Source organism: Bufo gargarizans, chromosome 8 (assembly GCF_014858855.1).
Source record: "Bufo gargarizans isolate SCDJY-AF-19 chromosome 8, ASM1485885v1, whole genome shotgun sequence".
NCBI lineage: Eukaryota > Metazoa > Chordata > Amphibia > Anura > Bufonidae > Bufo > Bufo gargarizans.
This window is the reverse complement of record NC_058087.1, coordinates 2,371,820-2,385,432: the sequence shown is the minus strand read 5'-3', so window position 1 is coordinate 2,385,432 and position 13,613 is coordinate 2,371,820. Positions and strand designations below refer to the sequence as shown.

General features: G+C 49.6%; 1 protein-coding gene across 5 annotated transcripts in view; it reads right to left on the bottom strand.

Moving 5' to 3' along the window:
* Positions 1 to 807, bottom strand: part of CLASP1 (cytoplasmic linker associated protein 1) — a 104,475-nt gene extending 103,668 nt beyond the window's left edge. For all 5 annotated transcript variants that reach the window (XM_044303184.1, XM_044303180.1, XM_044303182.1 and 2 more), the window contains exon 1: positions 678 to 807. The gene's annotated coding sequence lies outside the window, so the exon portion shown is untranslated. The remainder of the gene's footprint in view (positions 1 to 677) is intronic.
* Positions 808 to 13,613: the final 12,806 nt, after the last annotated feature.

The window sequence follows — 13,613 nt, the reverse complement described above, 5'->3', positions numbered from 1 at the left end:
CAGGTATATATATCGGGGGGGGGGGGTACAGTCAGTGTACACAGGTATATATATCGGGGGGGGTACAGTCAGTGTACACAGGTATATATATCGGGGGGGTACAGTCAGTGTACACAGGTATATATATCGGGGGGGGTACAGTCAGTGTACACAGGTATATATATCAGGGGGGGGGTACAGTCAGTGTACACAGGTATATATATCAGGGGGGGTACAGTCAGTGTACACAGGTATATATATCAGGGGGGGGTACAGTCAGTGTACACAGGTATATATATCAGGGGGGGTACAGTCAGTGTACACAGGTATATATATATATGGGGGGGGGGGGTACAGTCAGCTCCCCGGTTTTCCGGCCCTCACCTCTGTGAAGTCCCCCAGGAATCCGGCCCTCGCCCCGCTGCAGCCCCCGCTTGTCCGGCCCCACCGCTGTGCAGTCCCCCGGATTCCGGCCCTCACTGCTGTGCAGCCCCCCGTCCTCACCCCGCTGCAGCCCCCGGTTGTCCGGCCCTCACCGCTGTGCAGTCCTCCAGTAATCCGGCCCAGGCGCGGCTGCTGCTGTCAGTGTCGGGACCAGCAGCCTCAGCTCCGGGTAACGCTGACACACGATGCAACAGGCCCCGGGTGGAGCCGACACCAGGCCCGAGCGACGAGCCGCCCCTCCCAGCTCACTGTACCTGACAGAGGATGACGGGGAGGCCGCTCCTCGCACTACAGCAGCCGCTCCAGGCCCCGCCGCATCGCTCCACTCTCTGCCCGCTTGTCTGCGTCCGTCTCCCCGCCCCGGCTGCTGAAAGGAAAAATCACTGCGCAAGCGCAGACTCATACACCATAGAGAAGTGAAGAGCCAGAACGGCGATTACCGGGGCAACTGCGCCATCTTGTGCTGGTCACTGGAGACTATGGCCGCCATCTTTATTGTGGGCAATACAGACAATGCTCATCACGCTAGAATGCGGAGTATGTCCAGTCACCCATCAGAAGTCACTGCTGCTCCGCCACATCCTCATCTCCTGTGCCTGGACCTTCAGAGCTGACACTCTCTGAACCCGGTTGTTTGGACTTAGGGCCGCCATCTTTACCAACAGAAAATACTGGCCAAGTTTATGGGGTTAAATAGGGGTTGTAGGTTTTGGGGCTTAATACACAGTGTTCTCCGAAACCAAGGATTTTCAGATATTCGGCACCTTCTTTTCCATCATTTACCTGTTATTCTGCATACAAGACATTTACTACTGTCACAAATAACAGGAACATGGCGGAGCGGAGTCAGGACTGACGCTGATATCACAGCCCTGAAATCTGTGGTGATAATAACAGGAACATGGCGGAGCGGAGTCAGGACTGACGCTGATATCACAGCCCTGAAATCTGTGGTGATAATAACAGGAACATGGCGGAGCGGAGTCAGGACTGACGCTGATATCACAGCCCTGAAATCTGTGGTGATAATAACAGGAACATGGCGGAGCGGAGTCAGGACTGACGCTGATATCACAGCCCTGAAATCTGTGGTAATAATAACAGGAACATGGCGGAGCGGAGTCAGGACTGACGCTGATATCACAGCCCTGAAATCTGTGGTAATAATAACAGGAACATGGCGGAGCGGAGTCAGGACTGACGCTGATATCACAGCCCTGAAATCTGTGGTAATAATAACAGGAACATGGCGGAGCGGAGTCAGGACTGACGCTGATATCACAGCCCTGAAATCTGTGGTGATAATAACAGGAACATGGCGGAGCGGAGTCAGGACTGACGCTGATATCACAGCCCTGAAATCTGTGGTAATAATAACAGGAACATGGCGGAGCGGAGTCAGGACTGACGCTGATATCACAGCCCTGAAATCTGTGGTAATAATAACAGGAACATGGCGGAGCGGAGTCAGGACTGACGCTGATATCACAGCCCTGAAATCTGTGGTAATAACAGGAACATGGCGGAGCGGAGTCAGGACTGACGCTGATATCACAGCCCTGAAATCTGTGGTAATAATAACAGGAACATGGCGGAGCGGAGTCAGGACTGACGCTGATATCACAGCCCTGAAATCTGTGGTAATAATAACAGGAACATGGCGGAGCGGAGTCAGGACTGACGCTGATATCACAGCCCTGAAATCTGTGGTAATAATAACAGGAACATGGCGGAGCGGAGTCAGGACTGACGCTGATATCACAGCCCTGAAATCTGTGGTAATAATAACAGGAACATGGCGGAGCGGAGTCAGAACTGACAGTGATATCACAGCCCTGAAATCTGTGGTAATAATAACAGGAACATGGCGGAGCGGAGTCAGGACTGACGCTGATATCACAGCCCTGAAATCTGTGGTAATAATAACAGGAACATGGCGGAGCGGAGTCAGGACTGACGCTGATATCACAGCCCTGAAATCTGTGGTAATAATAACAGGAACATGGCGGAGCGGAGTCAGGACTGACGCTGATATCACAGCCCTGAAATCTGTGGTAATAATAACAGGAACATGGCGGAGCGGAGTCAGGACTGACACTGATATCACAGCCCTGAAATCTGTGGTAATAATAACAGGAACATGGCGGAGCGGAGTCAGGACTGACGCTGATATCACAGCCCTGAAATCTGTGGTAATAACAGGAACATGGCGGAGCGGAGTCAGAACTGACGCTGATATCACAGCCCTGAAATCTGTGGTAATAATAACAGGAACATGGGGGAGCGGAGTCAGGACTGACACTGATATCACAGCCCTGAAATCTGTGGTGATAACAGGAACATGGCGGAGCGGAGTCAGGACTGACACTGATATCACAGCCCTGAAATCTGTGGTAATAATAACAGGAACATGGCGGAGCGGAGTCAGAACTGATGTGATATCACAGCCCTGAAATCTGTGGTAATAATAACAGGAACATGGCGGAGCGGAGTCAGGACTGACACTGATATCACAGCCCTGAAATCTGTGGTAATAATAACAGGAACATGGCGGAGCGGAGTCAGAACTGACGCTGATATCACAGCCCTGGAATCTGTGGTAATAATAACAGGAACATGGCGGAGCGGAGTCAGAACTGACGTGATATCACAGCCCTGAAATCTGTGGTAATAATAACAGGAACATGGCGGAGCCGAGTCAGGACTGACGCTGATATCACAGCCCTGAAATCTGTGGTAATAACAGGAACATGGCGGAGCGGAGTCAGGACTGACACTGATATCACAGCCCTGAAATCTGTGGTAATAATAACAGGAACATGGCGGAGCGGAGTCAGGACTGACACTGATATCACAGCCCTGAAATCTGTGGTAATAATAACAAGAACATGGCGGAGCGGAGTCAGAACTGACGCTGATATCACAGCCCTGAAATCTGTGGTAATAATAACAAGAACATGGCGGAGCGGAGTCAGAACTGACGCTGATATCACAGCCCTGAAATCTGTGGTAATAATAACATGAACATGGCGTAGCGGAGTCAGGACTGACGCTGATATCACAGCCCTGAAATCTGTGGTAATAATAACAGGAACATGGCGGAGCGGAGTCAGGACTGACGCTGATATCACAGCCCTGAAATCTGTGGTAATAATAACAGGAACATGGCGGAGCGGAGTCAGAACTGACGCTGATATCACAGCCCTGAAATCTGTGGTGATAATAACAGGAACATGGCGGAGCGGAGTCAGGACTGACACTGATATCACAGCCCTGAAATCTGTGGTAATAATAACAGGAACATGGCGGAGCGGAGTCAGGACTGACGCTGATATCACAGCCCTGAAATCTGTGGTAATAACAGGAACATGGCGGAGCGGAGTCAGAACTGACGCTGATATCACAGCCCTGAAATCTGTGGTAATAATAACAGGAACATGGGGGAGCGGAGTCAGGACTGACACTGATATCACAGCCCTGAAATCTGTGGTGATAACAGGAACATGGCGGAGCGGAGTCAGGACTGACACTGATATCACAGCCCTGAAATCTGTGGTAATAATAACAGGAACATGGCGGAGCGGAGTCAGAACTGATGTGATATCACAGCCCTGAAATCTGTGGTAATAATAACAGGAACATGGCGGAGCGGAGTCAGGACTGACACTGATATCACAGTCCTGAAATCTGTGGTAATAATAACAGGAACATGGCGGAGCGGAGTCAGAACTGACGCTGATATCACAGCCCTGGAATCTGTGGTAATAATAACAGGAACATGGCAGAGCGGAGTCAGAACTGACGTGATATCACAGCCCTGAAATCTGTGGTAATAATAACAGGAACATGGCGGAGCCGAGTCAGGACTGACGCTGATATCACAGCCCTGAAATCTGTGGTAATAACAGGAACATGGCGGAGCGGAGTCAGGACTGACACTGATATCACAGCCCTGAAATCTGTGGTAATAATAACAGGAACATGGCGGAGCCGAGTCAGGACTGACGCTGATATCACAGCCCTGAAATCTGTGGTAATAACAGGAACATGGCGGAGTGGAGTCAGGACTGACGCTGATATCACAGCCCTGAAATCTGTGGTAATAATACCAGGAACATGGTGGAGCAGTGTCAGAACTGACGCTGATATCACAGCCCTGAAATCTGTGGTGATAATAACAGGAACATGGCGGAGCGGAGTCAGGACTGACACTGATATCACAGCCCTGAAATCTGTGGTAATAACAGGAACATGGCGGAGCAGAGTCAGGACTGACGCTGATATCACAGCCCTGAAATCTGTGGTAATAATAACAGGAACATGGCGGAGCGGAGTCAGAACTGACACTGATATCACAGCCCTGAAATCTGTGGTAATAATAACAGGAACATGGCGGAGCGGAGTCAGGACTGACGCTGATATCACAGCCCTGAAATCTGTGGTAATAACAGGAACATGGCGGAGTGGAGTCAGGACTGACGCTGATATCACAGCCCTGAAATCTGTGGTAATAATACCAGGAACATGGTGGAGCAGTGTCAGAACTGACGCTGATATCACAGCCCTGAAATCTGTGGTGATAATAACAGGAACATGGCGGAGCGGAGTCAGGACTGACACTGATATCACAGCCCTGAAATCTGTGGTAATAACAGGAACATGGCGGAGCAGAGTCAGGACTGACGCTGATATCACAGCCCTGAAATCTGTGGTAATAATAACAGGAACATGGCGGAGCAGAGTCAGGACTGACACTGATATCACAGCCCTGAAATCTGTGGTAATAATAACAGGAACATGGCGGAGCGGAGTCAGGACTGACGCTGATATCACAGCCCTGAAATCTGTGGTAATAATAACAGGAACATGGCGGAGCGGAATCAGGACTGACGCTGATATCACAGCCCTGAAATCTGTGGTAATAATAACAGGAACATGGCGGAGCGGAGTCAGAACTGACGCTGATATCACAGCCCTGAAATCTGTGGTAATAATAACAGGAACATGGCGTAGCGGAGTCAGGACTGACGCTGATATCTCAGCCCTGAAATCTGTGGTAATAATAACAGGAACATGGCGGAGCGGAGTCAGAACTGACGCTGATATCACAGCCCTGAAATCTGTGGTAATAATAACAGGAACATGGTGGAGCGGAGTCAGAACTGACGCTGATATCACAGCCCTGAAATCTGTAGTGATAATAACAGGAACATGGCGGAGCGGAGTCAGGACTGACACTGATATCACAGCCCTGAAATCTGTGGTAATAATAACAGGAACATGGCGGAGCGGAGTCAGGACTGACGCTGATATCACAGCCCTGAAATCTGTGGGGATAATAACAGGAACATGGCGGAGCGGAGTCAGGACTGACGCTGATATCACAGCCCTGAAATCTGTGGTAATAATAACAGGAACATGGCGGAGCGGAGTCAGGACTGACGCTGATATCACAGTCCTGAAATCTGTGGTAATAATAACAGGAACATGGCGGAGCGGAGTCAGGACTGACGCTGATATCACAGCCCTGAAATCTGTGGTAATAATAACAGGAACATGGCGGAGCGGAGTCAGGACTGACGCTGATATCACAGCCCTGAAATCTGTGGTAATAATAACAGGAACATGGCGGAGCGGAGTCAGGACTGACACAGTTGGGTTTTCTAATAAGGACCAGATCCCATTTGACTCAGTTTGGATTGGAAGGTGACGATTGTTTCCATCAATTTACTTCCTCTTCATTGTTGTGCTTTTATAATGGATAACAAAGGAATATAAAAATACCAGAGTGAACCCAACCGTACCTTTTCCTGCGGTCATGTACAGATACACATGGACAGGAGGGTCTCACCCTCCTTCTCTCCCTGCAGCCTGTCAGCACCTCCCTCACTGTCCCTTATCTCCCTGCAGCCTGTCAGCACCTCCCTCACTGCCCCTTATCTCCCTGCAGCCTGTCAGCACCTCCCTCACTGCCCCTTATCTCCCTGCAGCCTGTCAGCACCTCCCTCACTGTACCCTCCTTCTCTCCCTGCAGCCTGTCAGCACCTCCCTCACTGTACCCTCCTTCTCTCCCTGCAGCCTGCCTGCACCTCCCTCACTGCCCCTTATCTCCCTGCAGCCTGCCTGCACCTCCCTCACTGCCCCTTATCTCCCTGCAGCCTGTCAGCACCTCCCTCACTGCCCCTTATCTCCCTGCAAGATAAGGGGCAGTGAGGGAGGTGCTGACAGACTGCAGGGAGAGAAGGAGGGTACAGTGAGGGAGGTGCTGACAGGCTGCAGGGAGGGTACAGTGAGGGAGGTGCTGACAGGCTGCAGGGAGATAAGGGGCAGTGAGGGAGGTGCTACAGGCTGCAGGGAGATAAGGGGCAGTGAGGGAGGTGCTGACAGGCTGCAGGGAGAGAAGGAGGGTACAGTGAGGGAGGTGCTGACAGGCTGCAGGGAGGGTACAGTGAGGGAGGTGCTGACAGGCTGCAGGGAGATAAGGGGCAGTGAGGGAGGTGCTGACAGGCTGCAGGGAGGTGCTGACAGGCTACAAGGAGGGTACGGTGAGGGAGGTGCTGACAGGTTGCAGGGAGAGAAGGAGGGTACAGTGAGGGAGGTGCTGACAGGCTGCAGGGAGAGAAGGAGGGTACAGTGAGGGAGGTGCTGACAGGCTGCAGGAGATAAGGGGCAGTGAGGGAGGTGCTGACAGGCTGCAGGGAGATAAGGGGCAGTGAGGGAGGTGCTGACAGGCTGCAGGGAGATAAGGGGCAGTGAGGGAGGTGCAGGCAGGCTGCAGGGAGATAAGGGGCAGTGAGGGAGGTGCTGACAGGCTGCAGGGAGAGAAGGAGGGTACAGTGAGGGAGGTGCTGACAGGCTGCAGGGAGGGTACAGTGAGGGAGGTGCTGACAGGCTGCAGGGAGATAAGGGGCAGTGAGGGAGGTGCTGACAGGCTGCAGGGAGGTGCTGACAGGCTACAAGGAGGGTACGGTGAGGGAGGTGCTGACAGGTTGCAGGGAGAGAAGGAGGGTACAGTGAGGGAGGTGCTGACAGGCTGCAGGGAGAGAAGGAGGGTACAGTGAGGGAGGTGCTGACAGGCTGCAGGGAGATAAGGGGCAGTGAGGGAGGTGCTGACAGGCTGCAGGGAGATAAGGGGCAGTGAGGGAGGTGCTGACAGGCTGCAGGGAGATAAGGGGCAGTGAGGGAGGTGCAGGCAGGCTGCAGGGAGATAAGGGGCAGTGAGGGAGGTGCTGACAGGCTGCAGGGAGATAAGGGGCAGTGAGGGAGGTGCTGACAGGCTGCAGGGAGATAAGGGGCAGTGAGGGAGGTGCAGGCAGGCTGCAGGGAGATAAGGGGCAGTGAGGGAGGTGCAGGCAGGCTGCAGGGAGATAAGGGGCAGTGAGGGAGGTGCAGGCAGGCTGAGAGAAGCCCTGCAGCCTGTCAGCACCTCCCTCACTGCCCCTTATCTCCCTGCAGCCTGTAGCACCTCCCTCACTGTACCCTCCTTCTCTCCCTGCAGTCTGTCAGCACCTCCCTCACTGCCCCTTATCTCCCTGCAGCCTGTCAGCACCTCCCTCACTGTACCCTCCTTGCAGCCTGTCAGCACCTCCCTCACTGCCACCTCCTCATCCTCCTGCACTCCTGCAGCCTGTCAGCATCTCTCCCCCCCCATCCCCCTGCAGCCTGTCAGCGCTGTCCCTCCTATTTTCCTTGCAGCCTGTCAGCATCTCCCTCACTGAACTCCTTTCCTCTATGTTGACCAGCTGAAGTGGGCTTCTGTAACTCAGGCCGTATAGCACCTAGACATATGAGCGGGCTCTCATTGTAAAGCTAAGACTCTAAGACCAGGGTAGCCGTTCTAGCTGCCATACAGCCCGAGATATAGAAACCATGTCAGAAATGAGAGTTAAAACCTGTAAATCCTGCTCCTGATCCGATTTCTAAGGGCACGGCCTCATGGTAAGGTTTGTTGGTGCAGTTTTGAAAGCCAAAATCAGAGTGGCTTATAAAAAGAGAAAAAGTATAAAGGACGAAGACGACATCTTTTTTTAATTCATTGCTGGTTTTGGCTTCTGAAACTGCATAAAGAACCATGCATGTGTGCAGGCAGCCGGAGAGTGATATCTCAGCTAGCACCATGAGCCTGCACAGCTAGACAGATTTCCTCATACTTGTGTGTATGTATGATGCTCTCGGGACTTACCGTCCATGACCTATGAGCCCCCATTATACTGACAGACTCCAGGAGTTTATTCTTTCTGCCCCGTTGGGTGTATCTCTGGGGTTTCCTCTTTTTTACTGCATGAAGTAGGGCCGCAGTGTGCGATAGTCCATACTGAGCCATCCAGTATGCCACATGGTCTGGTATCTTTAGCATGCCATGCACCTGGGGTGAACGCTGCAGACAGTGTGAATAGAGTCTTATATTTGGCAGATAGAAACGTTGGCTATGGGACGATCACTGAGAAGATGCCACAGAAGCCATTGATTCTACACCTTTTATTATCAATAAGCAGAGGAGCCATTAAACGGAATGGCTTGTATGATATGAAATGATGGGTTGTGGTTCTTCTCTCAGGTCCAGTGGTTAAAGTGACGTTCTAAGGCCTAGTTCGGTTAGTGATTTCCATTGCGAGCCAAAACCAGGTGCAGGTCAGAAACACAGAACAGGAGCAGATCTGTCCCTCATGCTTTATCTCTGTGTACCCTGCATTACTGGTTTTGGCTCACAATCATGGATAGAAATCACTGAACTAGGCCTACAGTGAGGAGAGAAGAACCACAACCCAGTGATCCAGAGGAAGACCAAGAAAAAACCCTGAAGAATGGAGTCTCGGGAATATAAATTCCCTACTGAACCTATGTGTGGAGATCTGATATCCCGTGGATCACCACCTGCTGAGAAGAGCTTACAATCTAAAGGCAGGAATCATCTGTACGAACAGCCCTGACTCTAGACGTAGGACTCCTGCCCATTAAACTCAATCTCCAGGCCCAAGCTCACGGCTGTGTCCCATCTGCTTTTTTTCTTGTGGACCCATTGACTTCAGAGGGTTCGTTGTGTGCATTTTGCAGACATTCTTTATGTGGAATGGACATACAGATGTGGAAAGCACATGGATGATCCGTAAAAAGATCCTACACTTGGCCGCAAAGTGCGCACTACACACCTATTAAACTCAATGAGTCCACAAAAATGCAGACGCAACACATACGGTATCCATAGTCTGCGGATCACAAAATATATACGGGTGGGTGCATGAGGCCTGACACTGTGTGATGACGGCTGCGGAGAGAGGGATAGGAGTGCAGAGACAGGGAGAGGAGCGCAGAGATAGAGAGGAGTGCAGAGTTAGCGTTATGTACACGTGCAGCTCTTATTTCGGTCCCACTTGTGAACAGGCCGTGTGAATAAGGCTTTATGGGCAAATTAACCTTTAGGGCTAGTGAGGTACGAGGAGCATGGGCCACAGCCATACCGCCCTATAGCTGCACCCCCTGTATATAGATAGGTGAGCGTGAAGTGAGAGAGACAGAGGTGGAACTTACCATTACTCGTCAGCCATGATGGCGCTCGCCACCTCCAATGACTTACCTCTGGGATTCTGGATGTGACCTCTGTAAGATGTGGGTCTGTGAGAAAAAGGTAGAGGCGGAACAGTCTGAGCAGAGACGAAACGCGTAATAAAAGGTATTCACCATCTCCCGCATGGACATCACCATAAAAGATGACGCCCTGTTCACTTCAAGGCCCAGAGCCCCACATTTATACACCCTGAAAATTACAGAGACGGGAAGATGTTGGTATATGGGGGGTGGGGTATACAGAGGGACGACGAGAATCGCTTGTTACTGGCTCCATAACTGGAGGTTGACTTTAAATGGGTTATCCAATCCCTATAATGACCCCCAGAATGCCCGGGCCCCCAGCGGCTATGGCGGCAGGTCGCCGTCACGGCCTGCTATTGGCTGCACCCTCCCAGAGCCGGATGTTTTGATCTGCGCGATAGGGAGATGCAGCGGCGGCCGTACAAGGACTCAGAGGGACACGGGGCAGGTAAGTATGCTCTAGAGGAGGGGCCCGGTCATTCGGGGGGTCATTATAGGGATTGGATAACCACTTTGCAGATTACTTGCAGGTTTTCTGTGTGGAGTCTGCAGCATTATACAGAGCCAGCAAAGTGTATGAGAATTCACTAATCTAAGGGGGTCCGAGAGGTCGGACGCTTCACACATGATGTAAATCAGTCTTACACATGTGAATGCGGTTGTTTCAGGAGCAAGTACATCATCTTCTGCAAACTGCACCCAGAGGAATAAGACGGCAGCACAAATATCTGCAACAAATCTGCCTCATGTGAACAGAGTCCAAGCAGAGAATCTGTCATCCCCCCGTGACACTCCCCACTCTGGATATAGATTTCAGCCCAGGAACTCATCCTACACCCAGAATGTCTCCTCCCTGCAGGTTGTTGACACACTGCGCAGAGGAATCGGATTCTGGATTATCAGACGCTTGCAGTAAACTTCCGGGACAGAGTCTGAAAATAAAAGCTGCTCCATCACATCCTCATCAGATGCCTTCTGCTCGACAGATTCCAGATCCTTGTGTGATCATCAGTGAAAGTCAGATCACCTGCTACTGGGCTAAAACCATCTGTCCCATACTAAATGGAGTGTGCGGAGTACAAATCCGAAGTCAGAATTGTTGCAACACGTCGTGTCATTTTGCTCTGCTTAAGTCTGCCTGAATTAATTAAGCACTTGGAAAGCATTGAATTATTTTGAACAGAACGAGTTTTACTCCAGCAATTTCCTGATCTACATAAAGTTTGCGCAGTTAACGGTGTATGAAATGTAATGGAATAACAAAATTTCAAAAAGTCTCGTTTTTCAGTTCAAAAGTCCTACTCGAGCGAGGCCCAGTGCTGGTAAAGTGCTTCAGGCATCCGCTTTTGTGAACGGTCATATTTTCCCGTTGCAAAAACCAGCAGTAGTCGCCATCGTGTTGGGATTCCCGCGGCCTTGATACCTGCTCTCCATTGTAGAAATATCTTTATGGAACCGCTCTCCATGTTCGTCACTTACGTGTCCCAAATTGGGTAGGAAAAAGTCAAGATGGGAATGTAAGAAATGCACTTTCACTGCCATTCGGCAGCCAAGCTGTTCATGTGCTGGAAGCAGGTTGTCTACTAGTTCAGCAGAGTCTGCAGCGCGTCTGTTCCAAGGAAGTTCTGCACTACGAGCACAAACGCATCCGAGCTGCAAGACGCACTCACTTCGTCAGATTCTGGCGCTGATCAGAAGTCGTGTATTTGCCACATATGTAGCAGAAATTGTCTGGATCGTTAACACATTTGCGTTTATCCATCATAAGTTTCAAAACTAATAGCGCTATAACAGATCACTTTATCAAAATCTGTCCAGCTTGCCTTATATACTTACTGCTGACATCAGCCCGAGTGCGTCCAGACAGGTCTGGAAAGGTCCATTGGAATATCTCCAATATAATGCATTAATATTATAACTGAATAGGCTTTGCATGTATAACTTAACCCTTTAAGGACCTCCGCCGTACATGTACGGCAGAAGTCCGGTCCCCAAACATGGCGCCCGCTCGCACGTGCAGCGGGTGCCATAGCTGCCGGATTTCTGCTACTTTAAATAGCAGAGACCCGCGGCACATGTATGCGATCATCCATAAGGCTGATCGCGTAGATTTTCCCTTTCAGATGCCGTGGTCAAGTGTGACCACGGCATCTGCGCACTTCCGCTCCGGTAACAGAGTTTTCCGGCTGAGATCGGGGAACCTGTTACATTGATCTAATAGGCTAAAGCCTCAAGCAGGCTTCGGTGCCTATTAGATGACTATACCAATACAGGCCACTAGGTGTCAGCATTGTATTGGTATAGTGCAAATGAAGTGTTCAATGGGGTCTATTAATAGGCATCATAATCATTGCCAGTTGTCACCCAAGGGGACTTAAAAAAGTTTTTGCAAATATAAAAAATAAAATCTAAGTCCAGATAACCCCCCTTTCCTTAAAATAAAAATACTTACAATAAAAAATAAATATCATGGGCATTGCCGCGTGCAAAAATGCCCATACTATTAAAATATAACAATATTAATGGCATAAGGCAAATGGCGTAACGAAAAAATAAAAAAAGCCAATTTGCTATTTTTTTGGCACTTCAACTACCCAATAATTATTATTTTTTTAAATAAAAAGTGATCAAAAAGTCGCACACACTTCAAATTGGTATCACTGAAAAGAACAGATCGTCCCGCAAAAAAAAAAAAAATTTACCCTCACACAGCCCCATACACAACTACCCAAAAGTTATAGGGGTCAGAATATGGTTATAAATAAAAAAATATTTCCTTAAAAGGTTAAAAAAAAAAATTCTGTATTAAAACGCAAGATAAATTATACAAGTGTGGTATCGTTGTAACCGTACTGACCTGGAGAATGAAGATAACAGGTCAATTTTACCGCATAGTGTACAGTGTAAAAAAATACAAACAAAAACCTTTATCAGAATTTTCCCAATTTTATCCCATTACGAATTTTTTTCCTGCTTCCTACTACATGGTATGTAACCATAAATGGTGCCATTAGAAAGTACAACTTGTCCCGCATTAAAATAAGCCCTCATAAGTCTATGTGAATGGAAAAATAAAAAAGTTAGGACTATGGGAAGGTGGGGAGTGAAAAACGGAAACGCAAAAATGGAAAATCCCAGGGTCTTTAAGGGGTTAAAATCTAGACATGTCAGGCAAATTCCAAGTTGATATTTGGAATCAGTGCGCTCATTTTAGTATAAGGCCTCATGCACACGACCGTTGTGTGTTTTGCGGTCCACAATTTGCAGAATGGCACGGACAGCCATTAATATAACTAAGCAAAGCGAACAAGAATAAACTAGGTGGAGGCATTGAGCGCGGTGACGTCATCAGCACTAATGGATGGGCTTCAGCGCTGACCCAACATGTAAAACAAACTGCCCTTGCCCTGCGCGATACAGCACAGGTGGGGGGGGGGGGGGGGGGCTGCGGGGGTGAAGAAGGGGGATATGTCCGGGTTCAGCTCTGATAACTATTTCATGAGGTATCACTATCTCTCTTAAAAGCAGAGAACTTCAAAATTTAAAAGCAGTAAATATTTCTAAATTTTCAGTAAATTTGGGATTTTTCTCAAAAAAAAAAA